The following is an 18574-nucleotide window of genomic DNA, read 5'->3' on the forward strand; positions in this document are numbered from 1 at the left end:
CAACCCTCCTGCACTGTAAGACACTGCGTCAAATCAGTGCTCACGCTGGGCACAACACACCTGTCGGCATTTGTGTGTTTGCATCAGTCAAATACACGAGTGTGAGCCGTCCTTCCAGCAGCAGGGTTTTAGCGCGTCCATTTAGAGATCAGTGGTTTCTCAGGGCGATAATACAGCAAACTCCACTCCCTCCCTCCCACCCAAACCAAACTAAATACACCTGAAAACACTAACACAGGTGTGTGTCTGTGAGTGACAAGGGGTTGGTGAGGAAAGGGGAGGAGAACGGGTGTGGAGGGGAGGGGAAAGTGAACAAACAAGCACTTGCTCTAATATACAAACACAAAACCTTAGTCTCATATCTCATATTCTGTCTCCAACAAACCCACACAGACACACAATCTCACACACATTGATCCAGGGCTTGCAGGCACAGGATTACAGCTCTCAGGTGCAGCTTAACTTCCATGTGAAATGTGAGTTTCCTCGGACTAAACTTTCAGACTAATTCAGTAATTACAGCTGTTAAGAGTGAGGTCCTAAGACAGTCTTTCTCTGATGCTGTCTGTCTCACAAAACCTGTCTAACAGCTCCCTTTCTGTCTGTAGATAATCATGTCTATCTGAACTAAAACACATCTACATCTCTCACTTGGTTTTTATTATTTTGTCCGTTCTTATTGGTTTTTTGTTGTTTTTTTTCCAAAAACACTTGCTCTAATGGGCAGCTTTATCTTAAAACAGTTTGGAAACCCAGACTTGTGTACTTACTGGGAAATGTTTTGTTCACATGAACCTGCTGTGTGGTGATGCATGACCCGCCAGTTACTTCAACAAAGAATGTGGACAAGGCACAAAGAAGGGCAACACTGGATTGGGGATTTTGTGTTCTTTTTTTTTTACATGTGGCTTTTCAAGTTTGGCCACGTGTTTAAAATAGTTGATATTTCTACAAATTAAAAAAAAGACCTGATAGTCTTTTTGTCAACCACTCGACAGACTGAAGTGGCTCCAGTTTAGCTTTATGCAGTAGTTGTCTTGGCGCAATAAGATAAAAAGGATAATCCAGCCTTTTTTATTTGGCTATTCTATGCATAATCTGACTAAGAGTGTATTCAGAATGGACACATCTGGTTCGCTTAAAGTGAACCAAAGTTCGGTTTCCCCGATAATCCGGAACAAATTTTCAGTCGAAATACACAAAAAATGGACCCTGTGGACACTGAGTTTCCTCAGTCTGACTAGGCTCCATGCTCAGAGCAGAACAACTGGACCAAAATGACCACCATAGCCAGGCATTACGGGATGTAAACAGAAAGATAGCAACCAATGAGCCACAGACAAATGTAAAGCAATAAGACACAGCAACTTATTGAAACTTGGTCGAATGAATGCAGGCTCATTTAAATAAATCGTAACATTTGCTTCTCACACTGTTTTCCTGACAATCTATATACCATAAACATTTATCAGCATACCTTCTTAGCCATCTTCTTGCTAGTAACCACCTTGCAGCATGCCTCCGCCATACCAAAGTAGTAAGTACCAAAGTATTCTTTCTCCCATTGCTTTTCCCTGACCTCGTAATTACTGGCCAATGACTGACGTGATCTTCAGTAACGTGGTTTTGTTTACAAGCTTTTTTTTCACAGCAGAAATCGCTGGTTGAATTCAGTCTGAATACAGATCAAACGTAAGGTTCAGAACTCAATCCATATCAAATTAACCCTTGTGCTGTCTTAGATGACCCCACCCTTACATTGACGTGTTCTCCCTACCATGACAAAGGTGGATAAAGGTGGAAAGATTTCATGTAATCCATGGACACCAGTGGAGATCACAAATCATTGAAGAAAAAAGGTTCAGAGCACTGTCTAGTGGGTCTAGATGACCCAAATCCCAATGTTAAAGTGTCTAGGATAGCACAAGGGTTACGCGGATTCCTTCCGTACCAATGGACTTTTCCAGTCTGAATACATCCTAACAAGAACAAAAATATATATAACACAACAGTTGAGACACTAAAATTGATTATTTTAGCTCATCAGTTTTTCAAATGAAGGCACAGTGAACCAAGTCCAACGTGCGTTAAAGCATGTCCTTAATCACCTGGATGTGGATCAAATGTCAAAGCCAGCTTTTATGTGATCATGACATCTGTGCCCAAAGACAGGTGTGACTCAAAGGCCTATATAGGAAAATGATGATTTAGCATCTACACTGCCCCATGTCAAGTCACAGTTCAATGCCAAATGTGGACCAATAAATCGTGCACATCTGGGGCACTTTGGTCTGAGTCGTCCAATTTATCGGCCTGTCTTTGTGTTTTAAATTAGCGTTTTTTATACCTGTAAACTTTGATAACTAAAAAGAGGTATTTTCCCTCCTTATCAGCTGAAGGTATTGCATGGCCTCTGATCACCCTTTTTTCTCTTGTGCATGTGTGTGTCTGTGTGTGGAGCCTGATAATTATCAGGTCACACAGGGTTTAGTGTTGGCCTGGTAGAAACCTGGGACCACAGTAGTTGCTGTGGCAACATAATATGTAGAACATACTCAGGGTTTTAAGCACCGCCTGCACAGGGCTTACCTGATGTCTCCTTTTGAGAAAGTCCGTAGGTTGATTTCTGGCCAATCAGGTTTAAATGACATTTACTAATTACTTTTACGGTTTAGTCATGCCTTATGTGTTTACTGCAAATATAATACATGGCAAAAAGGAATGTGACAGTCCAGGGCTTTTGAAAATAACTGATGGCTTGTCTAACTTTATCTGATGTGTAAAAGGTCACAAACTGTGGCATCAGGAGATGTGGGTAGGTCGTAAAACTTATACTAGAGTGTAGAGCAAAGTTTAGAGCAAATAGAGTATAGTTTTGTCACGTCATGTGGCCTTTTTTTCTGCACACTTCAAAGAACAAAATATCCTGACATATCAGAATAGTAAAAAGAATTGCAAAATATTTTTTTAGAAAGTTGACAAACTGCATAAAGTAGCACAGTAATTTCTATTGAAAAAATTGAAATGAAAAATGAATAAAGGTGTTCAGATATGATATGAAATTGCAATAATAGTAAAAATTGAAACGTCTGCAGAGTGCCTTAATTAATGGTTTCTTTTCTTAAGTGGCAAAACTTTTTTGCATTTTTTAATAGAAAGTGTGTAAAAATGTTGAGAATTTTATTGATTGTCCTACATTTCTTTTGCATTGTTGCTCTGCCTCTTTAGTGTTGCGACATTAGCCAATGCATGATATAAAAAAGGACTGTAAATGTCAATTTTCCATTCTGTAAAACCACAGCCATTGTGGTCCACCTATTAACACCAGGTAGTGGCAGTTAGCTTCAGCAAGAGTCAATGAACTGACAATGAACATGATAAACAATTTTATTTATTGATATTTTTAATTTACAAAAAAAATTTTTCCTCTTTTGTTATTTTCTTTGATTAAAAAGGTTTATAGGACCAGTGTTGGTCTATTTCTATTAGTAGAAGTTCAATATATATATAAATATTTATAGCCTAAGCGGTTGGTGAATTGAAAATCTTCCTGCTAATATCAAGTTGTCCATGATATTTTCCAAAACTACAAGGATGTGTGGTGTAGATGTGTTACTATCATGAGCCATAAAAAAATGAAAAACTGCACCAATCAGGACAAAAGTGAGGTAAGCTATGATATTATCCAGCTGTGCAAAGTGCTCTGTGATTTTTTCTAAACCTGCATTAGATAATAACTCCATTCTGCTCCACAAGTCAGACTACAGTAACTGATTGAGCTTGAACTGAGCTCATGCAAGACACTAAACAAAAGTGTAAGTTAGCCCGCACTGTTTGTGTTTTTGCAGCAGCTTCGCGGTTTGTGCATGTGCACAGTATGTGTGTTTATGTAATTGATTTCATTCACGTGCACCGCCTGCATTCATGCCCAGTTAAGGTAAGTGCACGGACTTCGTAAATGTTGTGTGAATGCATATGTGAGGGTGTTTGTGTATGAAATCAGATGAGCTCATTGTAGCACCATGAATGGTAATCATCATACGCTCTCCTCTCAGCATCCATGTGTAACCTACTGAAACCCAAACAAAAGATAAAGTGGGATCCACACTCTTACTCACACACAAACATGCACACAGACTCTGTATGATAGGAAATGCCCAATTGTGGAACTTGAACCCTCATGTTTCACCAGCAGGTGAGCTCATGTTTTGGCCCAAATACAGGCAAGGGGTGTGCTGATGGTGGGGAAGCAAAATACCAAAAAAAAAATTAAAAAACACATGGGAGGGGTAGGGCTGTGATCTAATGGTCCCTTTTTCTGCTGATTCTTTACTGCATAGTACACAACTGTAACATGCATGAAAAATGTGCAGCAATTGATTTTCTTCGATATGTTTTGCTTTCACTTGTAGGTTTATGAACACGGGATTGGGACTTTTTTTTGTTTACCTCAGGTATTAGTTAAAGGGAAATTTAATCCTAAACATTGCAATCATATTGAGTAAAAAATGAACAATATGCAGATTTACCCTATGAAATTCTGATTCTAGCAGCTGGCTTTGCTACAGCAGCCTATGACCCTGAAAAGGGATTCACTAGGTTCAGAAGATGGATGGATGGGTGGACATATTTTAATTAAAAGCACATTTTGGACTTTTTGTGAAATATTTTTGAAACTAACAAAAAAAAAAAAATAATGATAAAGAATGATAAAACTTTGTGGCATTTTAATGGAATTGTTTAAAAGTGTTTGTCCTCTTTGCTGTTTTTTTGTCCAAAATATATGTCTGACTTTAAAGAAGTGTATGTCACCACTTTAATCTTAACAGGAGTGAAGATGAACTAGACCTTGACATTTTATTTGTTACTTGAAAAAAAAAAGGTACATCACATTTATCAGAAAAGGAAGCTCTGCTTACTTTGGCTTCAAAAAAAGATGAATTCTTATAGTAGACTGAAAATCATAATTAAAAATGTAAATAAAATATTTTTTGAAAATATAATTCTATTAATGTTTATCTAGTTTAATATGTCACAACTCTATATCTTCCTTGTTTTATTTCTGTTCACTTTTTGTTTCTACTCATATTCAAGTAATATTATAACTCTAACTAAAACATGAAAGGCAGTTATGTCTGGAAAATTTTAGTTCATTTTTTTGTCTCTTTGCTTGTTTACACTTTCAGGGATTGCTTTATGTTTATTAGTTTTAAACTTTTTTCCAGCATTTTAATTTTTGCTTAGCTGAAGATTAGAGAAAAGCACTGGGGTGAGGTAAAATGACTGAGGGAAGACTGTGGGGAAAAAAAAGAGACGGGGTGGAGGGCAGTCACCTGTGGTGTGGGAATGGAGCAGTACTCTCCACAGGGGTTGGTTGCCCCCCCCCCCCCCTCCCCCCACACACACACCTACACACTCTGGTTTTATTACTTTATTCCCCCTTGAACCTCCTTTTTTTAACCTTTTCGTGTCTTTTGGATACAGCTGCAGAATGGGAGCCTTGAGGGATGGATGATAGGGATAGAGTGTCAGGAAAGTAAAGAGACAAAGAAAAGACAGAGCAGGAGGGATGAACAATGAAAAATATGAATGAAACAGGGGCTTAACAACTAAACTTTAACAAAAAAAAGAACTAATGACAGTCTTTCATGTCATTATTATGTAGAACAACTTATTCCACAGTAATAGCACATGCTATTTACACGAATAAGCTAAAATGTATTGATTTATGCCAAGTTTAAAAAAATTGTATTACTGTCAATGTTATGTAATTTGGTGTGGAACACTATAAAAACTGCAATACAAGTCATTATCTTTGTCTTTACTCTGTCCATGTAAAAACCCCATTAAATCAGAAAATATATTACTTAAATGTTTCTTTTAATAATCCCCACTTTTTGCAATGATTCTGGTAAAAAAAACAACAACAACAATTTAGTTGACGACAAGTGTTCCAGTGCCGACCTTTGTCCCCAAGGCAGCTGCTTCCAGATGACCCCCGGCAGAGAGCTGTCACTGGACATCTGCATCACGCGCACATGCTTTCCTGTGACTTCGCATGGACTCACGAGTGTGGTGGCCTCTTTTCTGCTTGGTTGGGATCCTGTCACAAGTATTTGAGCCATCTCATGGCGACACAGGCTTTGACAAGCACCAACACTAACTGCAAGAGATGGACAGAAGATGGGAATGTGAGTGTATGCTGCTGATGGTAATGATGAGAAAGGGTTGATGCACCGTGAGTCAGGTGCACCTCACCAAGCAACCACAGGGGGTTTGTTACAAAAGCAAGGTCAGTCCTTCCCCATCCCCATGAAAATAAAAATGTTTCAAAAGTTGGTTTAAAAAAACTGATGTCTCTGACAAAAAATTGTCCTCACACTGGATGTTTACAAAGCAGATTCTATAGCTTGTTCATTGGGTAAACTCAATAAAAAAGGTTGAGAAATACTAGGTTACATGACCACCTATGGTTTTCCACTACCACAAACAAACACTGATGTCAGTTTACTTTGGAAGCCAAATTTTCTAATTTCTTACCTAAATCACACATTGTACCATCTATAAAAATCTATATATCTGAGTTAATGCGTAACATTCAGCTAAATTTGAGATCACTTTTTGTAAAGTTAAGGAAAAGCAATGCCTGCAATGTTGCTTTGAAAGGGATTTCTTAAAATGTACAATAAAAGTTCATCAATAAAATTATTTTCTTAGAAGCTAGGTGGTTGGAACTGTTTTTGAAAGTCCTGTCTGTGCTTCCAAAAACACACATGAAGTCGTTCAATGGCCTTTAACCCTTGTGCTATCTTAGATGACCCCACCCTTACATTGACGTGTTCTCCCTACCTAGGTGGATGAAGGTGGAAAGATTTCATGTAATCCATGAATACCAGTGAAGATCACACATCCACACGGCAATTATCCAAGCCGTCCTGACCACATCCATCACGGTCTGGTTTGGATCAGCAACTACACACGACAGGAACAGACTACAGAGAATCATCAGATCTGCTGAAAGGATTACTGGTTCCACTCTTCCCTACATTCAGGACCTGCACTGGTCAAGGGTCAGGAAGCGGAATGGCAGAATTGCAAAGGACACCTCTCATCCCGGACATTGCCTTTTCAGCCTTCTCCCGTCAGGGCGGCGTTTTAGGACTATGCGCACCAAAACCACTCGCCACAAGGACAGCTTCTTCCCCCGAGCTGTCACTCTAATGAACTCCTGACTCCAGACCACTCAAGAACACTGAATAAAACCACAGAAACTGTGACACCAGAACTACTGTTGCATTTTTACTGTTGAACTTTTTATTTTGTAATGTTTAAAAATACCTATATCTACCTCAGAGTACTTTCTTTTTTATTATTTATCCTCTCCTGTCTTAGACCTTTAAACTTTCTTCATATCTTTCTAGTTTGCACGAGAGCACAAGACACCAAAGCCAAATTCCTTGTACATGCACTATACTTGGCCAATAAAGCTGATTCTGATTCTGATTCATGGACTTTACTTTGTGCACTGGTGCACAGTCATGTTGGAAGAGGAAGGGGCTGCCCCAAACTGTTCCCACAAAGTTAGGAGCATGGAATTCTCCAAAATGAAGAAGCATTCAGATTTCCTTTCACTGGAACTAAGGGGGCCAAGCCCACGTCCTAAAAAAAACTCACACCTCCTCCACCAAATTCACACTTGGCGCAATGTAGTCCCAAATGTACTGTTCTCCTTACAACCTCCAAAACAAGACTTGTTCATCATCTGTTCATCTGACAGACGGAAAAGCGTGATTCATCACTACAGAGAAGGCATCAACACTGCTCTAGAGTCCAGTGGCAGCGCGCTTTACACCACTGTATCCAACGCTTTTGCATTGTACTTGGTGATGTGTGGCTTGGATGCAGCTGCTCGGCCATGGACACCCATTCCATGAAGCTCTCTAGTCTCTGAATTTAGGCTAATCTGAAGGTCACATGAAGTTTGGAGCTCTGTAGCAATTGACTGTGCAGAAAGTCGGTGACCTCTTTGCACTAGGCGCTTCAGCATCTACTGACCGCTGTCTGTCAGTTTACATGGCCTACCACTTTATGGCTGAATTACTGTTGTTCCCAAACTCTTCCATTTTGTCATGATAGAGCTGACAGTTGACTGTGGAATATTTAGGAGTGAGGAAATTTCGACTGAATTTGTTGCACGAGTGCCACCCTAAAACACTACCACGCTGGAATTCACTGAGATTGAGAAAGTGGCCCATTCTTTCATAAATGTTTGTGAAAACAGTCTGAATGCTCTGAGTGCTTGATTTTATACACCTGTGGCCAGGCCAAGTTATTAGGAAACCTGATTCTGATCATTTGGATAGGTCAGAGAGTACTTTTGGTAATATACATTAGTGTACTTTGTAGATTTATGTATTTCACATTTACAAAGACACTTTACTTAGTGAGCATCCAAAGAGCACCTGGGAGAAATGACAAAAAACAAAGGAAATCTATGTTTGACATACAAGCAACTATTAAGGGCTAGAGGCGAAAAGAGTAAAAAAGGTGTACTTGAGTGAAAAATATGTTTCATTGCTTAAATATTACTTAACCCTTGTGCTAGCTTAGATGACCCCACCCTTACATTGACGTGTTCTCTCTACCATGACAAAGGTGGATAAAGGTGGAAAGATTTCATGTAATCCATGGACACCAGTGAGGTTCACAAATCATTGAAGAAAAAAGGTTCAGCACACTGTCTAGTGGGTCTAGATGACCCAACTTCCAATGTTAAAGTGCCTAGGATAGCACAAGGGTTAAATACAACCAAAAGCTGTTGAAAGTTTGTAAACTAAAGGTAAAGATTGTCTCCAAAACTCATCAAACTAATTCGGTACTGCTTCATTGTCTTCACAATTATTTTGTGAGATAACTGAGATATAATGAGATGTCATAGGAAAGATGTCCTTATAAAGCAAGAGGGCTTTCTATCATAAAGTAGTTTATATGTCTTGTTCTGGTTTTTGGTTCTTTGATTAAAGCATTGTTTTGTTTTTTTTAGATGGGAGAATTCTGGTGATGTTACATACAGGTCTGAATGTCTCTTGTGGTGATACGTGGTGTGTGCCAATTAACCAAGAGAATAGCTTAAATAAAACAGGGAGCAGGGTTGAGACATGGGGGACCCCACAGATCAAGAGAATTTGGTCTGAGGTACAGTTATTGATATCATACTTCCTGTCTTTACGACATGACTTAAACTATTCAAGGGCTGCACTGCAGATGCATTCTCAGTCCTCTAGTCTCTGCAGTGGGATCATAGTCAACTGAGTCAAAACCAGCACTGAGATCGATCAAAACCTAAAACAGAGTTTCCCTACCTCTGTATTTAAATGAATATAATTTTTTTCACCCATTTATTTTCGGCTGTTTAGTGGCGGCGCTTAAAACACAACTCTAAAACTCTCAAAACAATTGCTAAGTAGGAGATATTTATTGAGCTTGTGATAAACTTTATCAAGGACTCAAACAAATGGCAAGTTTGGAGTGAGCCTTCTTTTTTTTTCAGTACTGCGGCATCAAGACTGCTCTTAATTAGGAGTGGTTTGAAGAGCCTTACCTTAGGAAATGTCTCAGACTGCTGCAGGTCCTTGACCATATGAGGGAATTGCCATAGCAAAGCAAAACTGAAGATGAGATCTCGTTTCTGTCACATTTACGTCTCCTAGACATAAATGAGAACTGTTTGAGACTAAACTGCTTTTCTCATTCTTCTCAAACATTTCTCCTGAGAAATAAGTCTCACAGTGAGCACTGTTTGAGATCTCAAAATTCTCTCACAACTGTCTCTTCTCCAGATCTCAATTGAGAGAAAAATGAGCCATATTATGTTGCGCTCAAGTATGTCTCAATTTGATATCCTTACTTCAAATTCCTATCTCAGTTATGTCTCAGTGAAAGACATCAATGGTTCTGTCTCTCGTTGCTCAATAATTTAGATCTTGTTTTAGCCTTTTTTTTATTGTCTCAGCAAAAAGAAAAATTAGAGTAGTACAAGCCCTAAAATGAGTCTCATGATGACACCATTACAGTTCATCTCTAGAAAATAATATTTTTTATTTTATTTATGTTCAACTTAAAAAAGTTGTTTATTGCTTACATATTTATATAACTTAATTACAATTTCAAGAAAAAAAAGTTAAATCATTAAGACGGTCATGTCCTCAAAAGACATATTTTTGAAACTTTTTAAAAAACATGAAATTTCAAGACAACGTTGCAGTGTCGATTTAATAAACTCTTTTTTTGACTGCTTAGATAAACATAAATGAACAAGAATGTATGTTGGGTTAATGATGCTAGGTTTAGTTAAACACAAACACACGCATGCACTGGCACACATGCATACACGCACAAGTGCATATACGCACACTTATATGTTGGTGGGTATAAAACATTTAACACATTGATGTCTGAACTAAATAAAGGACATTTGGGATCATATTTGGATCACCTTAAAGTGAACAAAAAATAGATTTTACATTTGAAACAAACAAATAAAATACACAAATAAAAATAATCAAATTAATAAATCAACTTTAGGGCGGTACAGATTTATGGGGTTCAGTTTGAGTTAATTTATCTTTGTCTTTAAAAATCACCCTTCATGCAGCCTTACAAGCTGAAAATATTTTCTGTTTTCTTGATTTTAGTCTGCATCATATTGAACAAACAGAAGCCTGGAGTAACCCGATTTGAATTTTAAACTGTATCACAGCCTCACTTGACACAGATTTCTGATTGGCTGATCACGGTGGGAGGGAAAACTCTGTGGTTGACGTCACCAACGGGCCGGAATCTGCAAGCGGGAGAAGTGCAGAGAACGAGAGACTTTTGACGACCGTTTGTCGTATTTTTTCTTCGTTTTAACAATCCGTGGGATGAATCTCCAACATTTTTTTTGCTTGTCTGGAAAAGATTCAAGTAAAATCTTTGAAGTTTGCACGGTAAGTTTGCGATTTCTTCCCTCCAACTCTGAACTCAGTTGAATGCTAAAGGTGTTTTAAGCTAGCTCCGCCAGTAATGCAGACGTCTGGGCTACTCGCGGTGGCTTTGGCTGTATAAGTAATTATTACTTTTTACAAAGGTTTACTTGTGCTTTTTGTAATAAAAAATAGAGACATTGAAGAGTTATTTGCAGTGCAGAGTTTACAGAATGAGCCTCGATATTTTTCCAAACGCGTGAGTGCTCAGTAACTGTTGGAAGACATTTTGCTCTTCAGTTAAGGGTCTGCAGGGTTCGTCCCATCACAGTGTGACGACACCACAGTCCATTATTCCAAACTTCAAAATGTGCAGTTTCACTGTATGTTCAATTTTTACGCTGTAAAAAGCTTTTATCTTGTTTAAAAGATCATCTTGCAGACGTTTGGCCTGGCATGCCATCTTTTGAAACTGGTTATGGACATGTGTTTAAAGTAAAGTCATCATTAACTGCTCACATGTCTAGAAAGCATAATCTGAAAATGTAAGTATGCATATTAGGGAAACATGTTCTCAGCCCTCTGTCAGTGGTGGAGATGTTTAGAGAGCACAGATGTAGCTAAGGCTAATGCTCAACTAACAAATGTCAACACTGATATGTACGAGGATTTTAGTGAATCATAAATCATATTTAAAAACCTTTCCAGATCTTACTTTGTGCTGTATAAAATGTGTGTACATGATGTTTTTTTCCCCTCTCTGATTCAAGGTGATCTAAATACACGTGAAAATGAGTGAATCAGAACCCATGTTCCTCCACACTGCCATTATGGAGGTCCTACCAGAGCCACAAAAGACATCCTGGAAGAACACTTGCAGTCCATTGGAATAAATGGAGTTGTATGAGGATCTACGATTCATAGAAGAGGCTGACTTGCTGCCAGCTTTGAGACCTGTTCAAGCCCGGAAACGTCTTGCTCTTTGGAAATTGAAATGTGAGTCTCAAACATTACAAATGAGTTTTTGTAATGCACAGAAGTGGATATGAATATGAATGGGTAACACACTGAGAGTACAGTGTAAACTTAATACACTTATACTGTTTTTGTTTTTTGTTGCAGACCAAACGCCAGAGAACAGCACATCATCATCTGTTGAGACCTCACCAACACAATCATCATCACTTTTGTTATAGTCACCGAGGAGTTCGTCATCCACATCTTCCAGAAGCCGAGGACTGTACATACATTGACTGGGAGGACAGCTTTGAAATTCCATGGAGTAAGTTTTCTGAGGAATTTGTGCAGTCTTTGGAAAGAGACCTGGCCCAAGACTAAGGAAGGAAATGGTTTGCACTCTTGTTGCAGAAATGATGAAAGCAAGACGTTTTTCCAAACTCTAAAAGGCTGCAGATGATGCGGGGAGAGCAGAGTGGCTGCTCAGAAGAGATGAGATGTTAAAGAGATGCTCTTTCTTCTGCTCTGCTACTTTGAGGAGGATGCCATGTTCTTGTAGAAGATGCAGACGAGGTCCAGCTGCAGCAGGTGCCGTTGACTCCAACTGTTATTGTATGTGGTAAGTAAAGTTTCCAGTGTTAAATTATTCTAAAGGTTTTGTCTTTGTACACTGTACATGAGTGACATGTTTACTTAATCCATTGTTCTGTCTTTAGGACAGTCTTGCTTTTCCCCAAGGAGGTTCATGCTCATTTGGAACCGCTCCATCGTACACAACAACATTGCAGCACTGTGCCTGATGTTCAGAAGCTACTTCTGCTTTAACAGTCATTATCCAACTGAGCTGGCTTCAACCCTGGAGTTTCTGCAAAGGTACATATTTATGAGTGCTGTCATGCGATTCATTTTTGGGTGTGGTTAGTTAATCATGACCTGCAGTTAATTATTCTTATTAATCTTGTATTAATCTAACTCAGGGCTGCTCATCCCTGGTCCTTGAGATCTACCAGCCTGCCTGATTTCCAGCTGATTACCTGGACCAGGTGTGTTCATTCAATCAGTATGTGGAGACATCTGGTTGAGCTGATCAACAGCTAGCAGGGCTTGGGGATCTGGAAAACAGTCAGGGTGATGGATCCCAAGGACCAGGAATGAGCAGCCCTGGCTAACCTAAAATGTAGCTTTGGAAATCCTTATTTTGGGGTAATTTGATTTAGATAGTAAGATTGTGTCACATTAAAAGAAATAAAATACAATTTAAAGGGTGGCTTTATGAAGTTTTCCAAGTATAACAGACTTTTTTCCAATCTTTACTTTTGTACCACTAAGGGATAATTCTTCAGTCTCAAACAGAACAAAGACCTAAGCCAAAGTGCTCTAATTTAAAAAACTAATGGAAATATTCTGAACAATCCAAAAAATATTGACCACAAAATTCTTAATGATACCATAATATATATTCGTTGAAATATCTTATTCCACAGTTTGCTGTCTGACACGATCAGCCCTCAGCGTCCCAATTAAGACATGGGTATTATTTTTCCCTTGTTAAGAGCCAACCATGCAAAATGTGACTTGATCATTTCTTAAATGTTTGATCTGGACTGTATCATGAAAAATGAAATGAAACAGATTTGAACCTTATTTGTTAAATAGTTAATGCCCATAGAATGCTGCATTTCAATTCTTTTAACTGAAACAGATGTCCTCTCAAGCGACGTGTGGCTGCTTTTAGGGATGACAGAAACGTAATCTTATGGTAGCATTATGCAGCTGCTTTTATAAAACTACAGTTTGCTTCTAGCTTGAAGTGTTATCTTTGTTTGTTATGTGCGGTCTATTATCAATTTGTTCATGCCAGATTTTAATGTTCTTGTCTTACAGCTTATGTCCTGAGATGTGCCACTCTACCTGGTTGGGAACAAATTGAAGAGGCCAAGCTCAAGAAAGCCGTTGTCAACAAATGTAGGGCAGAGCAGGTTCTAAGGCCACTGCTATGATCTACAGTATGCGGACTGGTTTCTCTTCCATCTTTTTTCTTATTTTTTATCTTAATTTGGTTCTCAAATTGGTCCATGGATTTGGTAGGCTGCAAGTTTAGGAGAATGTTTTTATCAGGTACTTTTTTATGTGGTTACATAATCTTGTTTTTTTCCTTGTACCTCAGCAGTGATGTCAGTGTGTTTGTTGTTTAAAATATGGAAGTTTTCTTTACCATCATGTCAGCCACATTTAGTACGCCACAGTTCATGTACTTAATGCATTTAATATTTTAAAAAGTGTTTAATACTGCTACCACAATTCAAATGCTGTACTGATGATGGTGCTGCCCAAATAAAGTGTAAAGCATTTACATTTCTAGTATTGTTTTTACTGTTACTGTATATCAGTGGTCTCCCATCCTGGTCCTTGAAGGTCACTGTTATGGATGTTTTAGCTGTTTTCCTGCTCCAACAGATCTGCTGCAGTGGTTGAATTGCCTCCTCAAGTTCTGCAGGAGGTGGTTAATCACCTGTTGATTCACATCTGGGGAGCAAAGAAACATCTAAACCCTACTGGATGGTGGCCCTGAGGACCAGGATTGGCTACCACTGCTATAAAAATAACTTCTCTTTTCTTTCTCAAATACATCTCAAATATCATTCTCATTAACGGCTTTGGTAAGACATTTAAGAGAAATGATTAAGACATGAAAGAGACATCAGACAGACAACGATGAGATCTCTTTTAGGACTCATTCTTCTCAGATTTGTCTCATGAACGTCTTAGGTTCGTCTCTCCCACTTCTTAATTATTGCTCTAACAGTTGTCTCAACTCAACCTCATTTGTCTCAGTGATGTCTTTTCTCATTATAGCTTAACTCTTGCTCCTAAGGGACCCTTAGGAGCAAGAGTTAAAAAGCAAATGATCACAGAATGATACGAATATGAGACGCTCAAACTGATCTCAAGAGACGAGATCAAGCAACATATGAGCAACAGATTTTTCCTATGGGTGTGCTAACTGCTCAACACAGGTTTTAGACTTACCTGGATGGATGATACCATGATCAAGCATGTGAGGCTCTGTCATTGCACTCTGACTGTTCTGCACCTTGAAAATTCCCCAAATGTGTGAATCTCAACTGCGCAATTTGTGGTAGTGGGTGACTCCGTTTGTGCTCTCCCGTGTTTTTTATTTTATTTCTTTTTAAGAAGCTTAGTAGCAATGTGATAGAGAGTCTGCCTTGAGACTGGATGGCCATGAGTTCAAATCCACAGCTGAGTCATATCAAAGACTCTGAAAAATGGGACCCAATGCCTCCCTGTTTGGCACTCAGCATTAAGGTGTTGGATTGGGGGGTTAAAACCACCAGATGGTTCCCAAGCCCGGCTGGTCCCCCAGGGGTCGGGTCAAATGTGGAGGGCAAATTTCACACACCGAGGTGTCACACACCTAGCAGTTACAAATCTAGTGATAATCGCACCAAGACACCATGTGGATGAACTTAGAACAGAGATGGTTTCTTTGACTGTTTTTTTTTTCCAGCAACAAGTGTTAAGGATTCTAGCTCTAGCTGTCTTTGGCTCCAAAGGCTTTATTTGTTTAGGACATGTTAAGAGATTAAGATTAAGATTTTTTTCAAAAACTGTCATAAACTTGTTGCACTCGAACATGAAAATGAGTTCTGACGAAAAAGAGTAGGATGTTTTATTAACCTATTTACATGTAGCTAACAGGACACAGGAGTTGATTTAATAGAAACACATTGTCCTTGTTTTACACAAAATCCAGTTGAACACAATTAACACTCCTTTGTATGTGTCATTATAAATCTGGGGCATCATCCCATCGTAATTACCTTTTTTTTTTACCGTGACCGCATCCCCATATTTCCACAGTTTCTTTTGCTAAGTTCTAAGGATACTACTTAACAAGATTGAGACACATGCAGGCCAAAGTGGGCCAAAGAGATGATGCTAAGAAACACATGTCAAACTCAACACCTGCAGGCTGAACATGGCCTGTGATATTATCATGTTAGACCCACGTGATAATATCTGATCACTTTTAAAGCTGACCCACATGTGCAACTAATGCACAGCAAGTCCCACAATGCACTGTCAACACATTTGAAAGCCCAAAAGAGTGTCTAAGTCTTTGAAGATAAACAAATTACCAACACGCAAGTCATTTTACTAACGAAAACTTCAAAAGTAAGATGATCATTTAACCCTTGTGCTATCTTAGATGACCCCACCCTTACATTGATGTGTTCTCCCTTTCATGACAAAGGTAGATTAAGGTGGAAAGATTTCATGTAATCTATGGACACCAGTGAGGTTCACAAATCATTGAAGAAAAAAGGTTCAGAGCACTGTCTAGTGGGTCTAGATGACCCACTAGACAGTGGAAAAGGGGTGTCAAAGGGGTGCCTAGGATAGCACAAGGGTTAATTCTGAAGACTACCTGGGCTCAAAGCTTAAGTCCTAAAATTGATGAACTTGTTTATAAGATGACATGCCAAGGATCTAATTCGGAGCAGCAAAATTACATTTAATGCACTTTTTTTAGTGCTGCTGCAAGAAATATCAATTTTAATAAAATAGTAGATTTTGTCTCTAGTTTTCCACAAAAAAAAGTAGTCAGTTAAAAGCGAATCCAGAAAAGTTGAAGAAAAAGCTTCAGAGAAAAAAATGCATTGGATTTTCCTTGTATTTAATGTGAAATGATGTTGTTTTCAGGTGCAAACTGTTTTATAAGCTTTGACAGTTCTAGTTTAAGGAGCAATGATTGTTGATCAGCGGGAACATTTTTAATTGGACAAGACAATGGACATTTCTCAAAAAATAGTGAAAGCACCTAATTTTTTATGACTAATATTGCTAAGTTTTGCATGCTTTGTCAATGTTAGTTGAATTCAGACTACAAGGTCATACCCAAGTTCTTATTAAACATTGAATCAGTCCGGTGCTGATCTTGTACAATGTTTTTATTTTATTTTGGCTAATAGTGTATTTGAGTTTGACACCCCTTTTCTAATGAAAAATGGAATCAACTGGCAGAGAGTACAATTGTTTCTCCTCATGTCCCAAATGTCTTCTGCAAAGAAGCTGCAACTCTGACAGAGTTTCCAGCAATCTTCTCTAATCTGCTGAAACAATGTGCTGAGGTGTAAGTGAGTGCATGTTAGTAGTGCAAGGTAGGGCAGGGTTTCCTACCACTGTGATTGGGGTTAGAGGTCATTGGGGAACCAGGGAGCTGTCATGCTCCATTAGGTTGTGCTGTGGGACAGAACTAAAACCAAACTAAGAAAGGCTATTTTTTTTTCTTCCTAGTCTACTTGACCACCCTATTCTGCACTCATCTGGACACTTACAGTGCAGTGAATGCATGACCACACAGCCACACACACACAGGCTTGTACTGTAATCGAATGCTTCGTTAGGTTTTAGAGAAAAACTTTGAGGATTCCATATTAGTGGTGACAACCAGGACCACACATGAGTGAAAAGGATTAACTCAGTCGTATGCTTGCAGTAAAAATGGTATTTTAATTAAATCTTAAAACAATAATTGAATAATTATCAAATCTTAGATATATATATATATATATATATATATATATATATATATATATATATATATATATATATATATATAAAAAATTACAACATTCTAACATGACTTATACAGAAACAATCCCTATTCAATTTTATCACTAACCTTAAGGTTGTGGCCAAGACTTACATCAGTAACCCTTGTGCTATCCTAGGCACTAGGCACTTTAATGTTGGGAGTTGGGTCATCTAGACCCACTAGACAGTGCTCTGAACCTTTTTTCTTTAATGATTTGTGAACCTCACTGGTGTCCATGGATTACATGAAATCTTTCCTCCTTTATCCACCTTTGTCATGGCAGGGAGAACACGTCAATGTAAGGGTGGGTTCATCTAAGATAGCACAAAGGTCTAAGGAAACGTGTAACCCTAATCCAGTGCCTCCCTATAATTTTTTGCCAGGCCCCCCCTAGGAAAAAGAAAATGTTGTGCGCCCCCCTAACCCCCCACACACACTCGCGCGGTGACAATATATTATGTTAGTATCTATAAAAATTGTGTAAGTATACATAAAATTGTATCTTTTAACATTAACAAAAGAAAAATGCAACATAAACCCACTTTTCAAAAAAAATATTACCTCCATTTTGCCACACAAAAACTGTGCTATTGTCTAAAACAGAAAAGTAGCTTAAAGTGCCTGAAATAAAAAATTTGTAATCCTTTATCTAAACTAGAAACATTTTTGACCAACCGAACCATTTGATGCTGAGAAAATGTTTTAATTCAATAAATATTAAATGTAAATTGGTCTGAAACATTAACAAAGCAGAATCAATATATTTAACGTTTTTAGTCTGAAATAGGTAAAAAAAAAACGTTGTGCTAATTTTTTTTCTAAATGATGGATTGTTTATTTATGATCTCATAAAGTCCAGCTGTTTTCCTGCATTACCTACTGTCTTTATGTCAAATACTGATACCAACTAAATGACAGGCAGACAAAGAAAACATTTATGGAAATAAAGACACGTCATCAAAATGTCTACAATAGTTCATAAAGAATGATATTATTAGCATGAGTTGAGAAATCTAAAGGCACCGAAGATCCT

General features: G+C 38.3%; 1 long non-coding RNA gene and 1 pseudogene across 3 annotated transcripts; both read left to right on the forward strand.

Annotated features, from left to right (window-relative positions):
• The first annotated feature begins 10625 nt into the window (after positions 1-10625).
• Positions 10626-14276, forward strand: LOC111947368. Of its 3 annotated transcripts, XR_002873186.1 has the most exons (7): positions 10626-10988; positions 11735-11960; positions 12087-12246; positions 12333-12540; positions 12638-12794; positions 12899-12964; positions 13806-14276. It is a non-coding gene; the product is annotated as an uncharacterized LOC111947368 (long non-coding RNA). The 3 variants fall into 3 exon arrangements; XR_002873184.1 differs by lacking the exon at positions 12899-12964 and having other exon boundaries at positions 10629-10988; XR_002873185.1 differs by lacking the exon at positions 12899-12964 and having other exon boundaries at positions 10633-10988; positions 12460-12540.
• Positions 14277-14943: 667 nt separating this feature from the next.
• LOC111947417 lies at positions 14944-15092 on the forward strand (annotated as a pseudogene).
• Positions 15093-18574: the final 3482 nt, after the last annotated feature.

The sequence above is a fragment of the Oryzias latipes genome, chromosome 4 (genome assembly GCF_002234675.1).
Source record: "Oryzias latipes chromosome 4, ASM223467v1".
In the NCBI taxonomy this organism is placed as follows: Eukaryota; Metazoa; Chordata; class Actinopteri; order Beloniformes; family Adrianichthyidae; genus Oryzias; species Oryzias latipes.